The 6,000-nt window shown below is 40.7% G+C and overlaps 2 non-coding genes across 2 annotated transcripts; both read right to left on the bottom strand.

The window, feature by feature from the left end:
- Positions 1 to 1,751: 1,751 nt before the first annotated feature.
- TRNAC-GCA (transfer RNA cysteine (anticodon GCA)) lies at positions 1,752 to 1,823 on the bottom strand. Its single transcript has one exon. It is a non-coding gene; the product is annotated as a tRNA-Cys (tRNA).
- A 1,010-nt stretch (positions 1,824 to 2,833) lies between these two features.
- Positions 2,834 to 2,905, bottom strand: TRNAC-GCA (transfer RNA cysteine (anticodon GCA)). The gene has a single exon. It is a non-coding gene; the product is annotated as a tRNA-Cys (tRNA).
- Between the last annotated feature and the right edge of the window lie 3,095 nt (positions 2,906 to 6,000).

The following is a 6,000-nucleotide window of genomic DNA, read 5'->3' as shown; positions in this document are numbered from 1 at the left end:
CAAATTATGGTGGAAAAACATTTCTAAGTACCACTACAATTCGGTATTTGGAAGGTACACCCAAACACCCGTTTCGAATACCTTCCATTTAATACATCAGAAAAAGCCATTTTGCGTTTGCAAATGGCCTGATTCTTCAGACCAGCCTTCTTGCAACTGCAATGATAGTTCGTACATCTTGCACGTAGGCAGAGCTTTTAAGGAGAAATTAAATAGTTCCTACGTTGCACAAAAATGAAGTGCTTCAAACAAACACATACTTTGCATGCACAGAGAAGAGGTGGAATATATGTAAGACTGAAGACACAGGTGAAATGAGAAATAGAGTGACTGCTTCGCTGCCAAGTTTTATACGCCATTTCTTCAGTGCAATACAAGAAAGCACCAAACAGTATAACAAAGTTGTCAATTGGTTTCATAGTCCATTCCCTTTGTTTAGTGCTATGAAAGGAAGAGCCGAATTCCAAAATTGATCAATGATGTTTCAGAAATTTCCCAAAGGGAATAACAAGCCGAGTGTTAAAAACTGCATTTACTCACAGGTTTTGAGCAGGAAACACTGAAATGGTATTAAAGTGCAATATCTAAGGGAACACTGACTCTGTTAAAGATGATCCAAATGGAATTGATGAAAAGTCCCAATTACAAACAACAGAATCAAAATAGGGTGAGGGGACACCAGGATTTGAACCAGGGACCTCTTGATCTGCAGTCAAATGCTCTACCACGGAGTTATATCCCAAGCTTTACAGTAAAATCAGAATGACAAAATATCAGTGCATCATGAAAGAGTGAGAGGATCATACTAAGTTGTTCCAGAAAGTACAACCTTGAGACTGTGGAACAGGAGAAGTAGTCCTTAATATTATTTATTAAAGGAAAACTGGATCATTTAAAAAACAGATATTTGTTTCATTGTTATTTTATTTGAATAGGCAGTGGTACATAGGACCAATGCCTCTACATACAATGATTGATTTGAAACATTCTTAAAGGGGAAGAGGTTTTTACGGGACACCTTATCATTTGAGGATTGGTTACCGCAATCACTGAGATGGTGATGAAGTATGATTGTTTTGGGCCAAATTATGGAGGAAAAACATTTCTACGTACCACTACAATTCGGTATGTGGAAGGTACACCCAAACACCCCTTTCGAATACCTTCCATTTAATACATCAGAAAAAGCCATTTGCGTATGCAAATGGCCTGATTCTTCAGACCAGCCTTCTAGCAACTGCAATGATAGTTCGTTCATCTTGCACGTAGGCAGAGCTTTTAAGGAGAAATTAAATAGTTCCTACGTTGCACAAAAATGAAGTGCTTCAAACAAACACATACTTTGCATGCACAGAGAAGAGGTGGAATATATGTAAGACTGTAGACACAGGTGAAATGAGAAATAGATTGACTGCTTCGCTGCCAAGTTTTATACGCCATTTCTTCAGTGCAATACAAGAAAGCACCAAACAGTATAACAAAGTTGTCAATTGGTTTCATAGTCCATTCCCTTTGTTTAGTGCTGTGAAAGGAAGAGCCGAATTCCAAAATTGATCAATGATGTTTCAGAAATTTACCAAAGGGAATACCAAGCAGAGTGTTAAAAACTGCATTTACTCACAGGTTTTAAGCAGGAAACATTGAAATGCTATTAAAGTGCAATATCCAAGGGAACACTGACTCTGTCAAAGATGATTCAAATGGAATTGATGAAAAGTCCCAATTACAAACAACAGAATCAAAATAGGGTGAGGGGACACCCAGATTTGAACCAGGGACCTCTTGATCTGCAGTCAAATGCTCTACCACTGAGCTATATCCCCATCTTTTCAGTAAAATCAGAATGACAAAATATTAGTACATCATGAAAGAGTGTGAGGATCATACTAAGTTGTGCCAGAAAGTACAACCTTGAAACTGTGGAACAGGAGAAGTAGTCCTTAATATTATTTATTAAAGGAAAACTGGATCATTTACAAAACAGATATTTGTTTCATTGTGATTTTATTTGAATAGGCAGTGGTACATAGGACCAATGCCTCTACATACAATGATTGTTTTGAAACATTCTTAAAGGGGAAGAGGTTTTTACGGGACACCTTATCATTTGAGGATTGGTTACCACAATCACTGAGATGGTGATGAAGTATGATTGTTTTGGGCCAAATTATGGTGGAAAAACATTTCTACGTACCACTACAATTCGGTATTTGGAAGGTACACCCAAACAACCCTTTCGAATACCTTCCATTTAATACATCAGAAAAAGCCATTTTGCGTTTCCAAATGGCCAGATTCTTCAGACCAGCCTTCTTGCAACTGCAATGATAGTTCGTACATCTTGCAAGTAGGCAGAGCTTTTAAGGAGAAATGAAATGGTTCCTACGTTGCACAAAAATGAAGTGCTTCAAACAAACATATACTTTGCATGCACAGAGAAGAGGTGGAATATATGTAAGACTGAAGACAGAGGTGAAATGAGAAATAGATTGACTGCTTTGCTGCCAAGTTTTATACGCCATTTCTTCAGTGCAATACAAGAAAGCACCAAACAGTATAACAAAGTTGTCAATTGGTTTCATTGTCCATTCCCTTTGTTTAGTGCTATGAAAGGAAGAGCCGAATTCCAAAATTGATCAATGATGTTTCAGAAATTTCCCAAAGGGAATAACAAGCCGAGTGTTAAAAACTGCATTTACTCACAGGTTTTGAGCAGGAATCACTGAAATGCTATTAAAGTGCAATATCCAAGGGAACACTGACTCTGTTAAAGATGATCCAAATGGAATTGATGAAAAGTCCCAATTACAAACAACAGAATCAAAATAGGGTAAGGGGACACCAGGATTTGAACCAGGGACCTCTTGATCTGCAGTCAAATGCTCTACCACTGAGCTATATCCCCAGCTTTTCAGTAAAATCAGAATGACAAAATATCAGTACATCATGAAAGAGTGTGAGGATCATACTAAGTTGTGCCAGAAAGTACAAACTTGAAACTGTGGAACAGGAGAAGTAGTCCTTAATATTATTTATTAAAGGAAAACTGGATCATTTAAAAAACAGATTTATTTGTTTCATTGTTATTTTATTTGAATAGGCAGTGGTACATAGGACCAATGCCTCTACATACAATGATTGTTTTGAAACATTCTTAAAGGGGAAGAGGTTTTTACGGGACACCTTATCATTTGAGCATTGGTTACCACAATCACGGAGATGGTGATGAAGTATGATTGATTTAGGCCAAATTATGGTGGAAAAACATTTCTAAGTACCACTACAATTCGGTATTTGGAAGGTACACCCAAAACCCCTTTCGAATACCTTCCATTTAATACATCAGAAAAAGCCATTTTGCGTTTGCAAATGGCCTGATTCTTCAGACCAGCCTTCTTGCAACTGCAATGATAGTTCGTACATCTTGCACGTAGGCAGAGCTTTAAAGGAGAAACTAAATAGTTCCTACGTTGCACAAAAATGAAGTGCTTCAAACAAACATACTTTGCATGCACAGAGAAGAGGTGGAATATATGTAAGACTGGAGACACAGGTGAAATGAGAAATAGATTGACTGCTTCGCTGCCAAGTTTCATACGCCATTTCGTCAGTGCAATACAAGAAAGCACCAAACAGTATAACAAAGTTGTCAATTGCTTTCATAGTCCATTCCCTTTGTTTAGTGCTGTGAAAGGAAGAGCCAAATTACAAAACTGATCAATGATGTTTCAGAAATTTCCCAAAGGGAATAACAAGCAGAGTGTTAAAAACTGCATTTACTCACAGGTTTTGAGCAGGAAACACTGAAATGCTATTAAAGTGCAATATCCTAGGGAACACTGACTCTGTCAAAGATGATCCAAATGGAATTGATGAAAAGTCCCAATTACAAACAACAGAATCAAAATAGGGTGAGGGGACACCCGGATTTGAACCAGGGACCTCTTGATCTGCAGTCAAATCCTCTACCACTGAGCTATATCCCCAGCTTTTCAGTAAAATCAGAATGACAAAATATCAGTACATCATGAAAGAGTGTGAGGATCATACTAAGTTGTGCCAGAAAGTACAACCTTGAAACTGTGGAACAGGAGAAGTAGTCCTTAATATTATTTATTAAAGGAAAACTGGATCATTTAAAAACAGATTTATTTGTTTCATTGTTATTTTATTTGAATAGCCAGTGGTACCTAGGACCAATGCCTCTACATACAAGGATTGTTTTGAAACATTCTTAAAGGGGAAGAGGTTTTTACGGGACACCTTATCATTTGAGGATTGGTTACCACAATCACTGAGATGGTGATGAAGTATGATTGTTTTGGGCCAAATTATGGTGGAAAAACATTTCTACGTACCACTACAATTCGGTATTTGGAAGGTACACCCAAACACCCCTTTCGAATACCTTCCATTTAATACATCAGAAAAAGCCATTTTGCGTTTGCAAATGGCCTGATTCTTCAGACCAGCCTTCTTGCAACTGCAATGATAGTTCGTACATCTTGCACGTAGGCAGAGCTTTTAAGGAGAAATTAAATAGTTCCTACGTCGCACAAAAATGAAGTGCTTCAAACAAACACATACTTTGCATGCACAGAGAAGAGGTGGAATATATGTAAGACTGAAGACAGAGGTGAAATGAGAAATAGATTGACTGCTTCGCTGCCAAGTTTTATATGCCATTTCTTCAGTGCAATACCAGAAAGCACCAAACAGTATAACAAAGTTGTCAATCACGGGTGACTGGAGAACATGGCGGCCGTCGGCTAGGACGAGTCGCACGCTCCAAGCAGCTCTTGGGAAACTTCACTCTGCTGCCGAAAATCATGCCGAGAATCATGCCGCAGGATAGCGTGTTTAAGACGCGCTGACTCGGGGGAAAAGTGAAGGTCGAGGTTGCAGCAAGGACGGGGCTTTGTCTGTTCGGGCAAAAAAAAAAAGCTTTTTCATTTTGTTTACTTTACCTTACCTTACCGGCGCCGCTTTCCTGGATGTGCCTGCCTGCCGCGTCCCGCCCCCTCCCCTCTGCCTCTCTGTTGTATTGGGGACGGGTAGCCGTGGAGCTCAGGCGCGGCCGCGCAGTGGCTGCCCGGGGGCTCCTCGGAGCAATTGTGATTCCTGGCGGTGGGAGAAGAGGAGGGTCGGTCACTTGTCCGGTGTCACCCGTATCTGCGCCTGTCTGCTTGGATTCTGGAGCTGCGGTCGCGGTGTCGCAGGCTTCGCAGAGCCGGGAGGTAGATTCGCCTGGATCAGCTGGCTCAGATAACTCCCTGCTAAACAGAAGTAAGGTGGTTGGGCAGGTCGGGGGCAAAAAAGGTTCGGCTGACAATGGTAAAAGTAAAGGTTTTGGTAAAGTTGTGTCCTTAAGGTGTACAAGAAGCACAACTAGAAAGCAGAATAAAGATCATAAGTTGGCAAAAAAACTACAATTTCCAGGGTGCACCACAGGGCGGGCTCAGAACGTAGACAGAGGGGTTGCTGGAGGCCTGGAGCAGAATTTAGATTTAGAGAGAAGTGAAGCGAGGAGTGCCAATATAAACGACAATATTAAAGGTAAAAATAAAAACCAAAAACATAAAGGTGCTGGCAATAAACATTTGAAGAGCTCTAGTGGGGTAACACCATCCCTACGCTCTTTCTTTAAAGTTATACCCCAGGTATTAGACATCTCGTCAGGTATGGCAACCTCTGTAGAGGTAACTTCGCAGGCAGTCTTACCTGTCTCCATCCCTGTTCTGATCTCAGCCCCGGTCTCGGTCCTGGCTACGGTTCCTTTCTCTGCCTCTGTTTCTGTGCCCGGGCCTATTTTGGGCCCTTTTTCTGAGCCAGTGGAACCTGCAGTGCCTGTATTATCCTCCGTAATGATATCTACCCCCACACCTCCCTTTTGTGCTCCTTCACCGATTGCTTCACATTCTGTACCACCTAACGAATCTTGCACACAAGATACCTCTGAGCCCGTCAATATGATAGAGACAATTACCTCACACGACGGGC

Source organism: Lissotriton helveticus, chromosome 1_2, assembly GCF_964261635.1.
Source record: "Lissotriton helveticus chromosome 1_2, aLisHel1.1, whole genome shotgun sequence".
Taxonomy (NCBI): Eukaryota; Metazoa; Chordata; class Amphibia; order Caudata; family Salamandridae; genus Lissotriton; species Lissotriton helveticus.
Note: the sequence above shows the minus strand (reverse complement) of the source record. Positions and strands in the feature narration are given on the sequence as shown.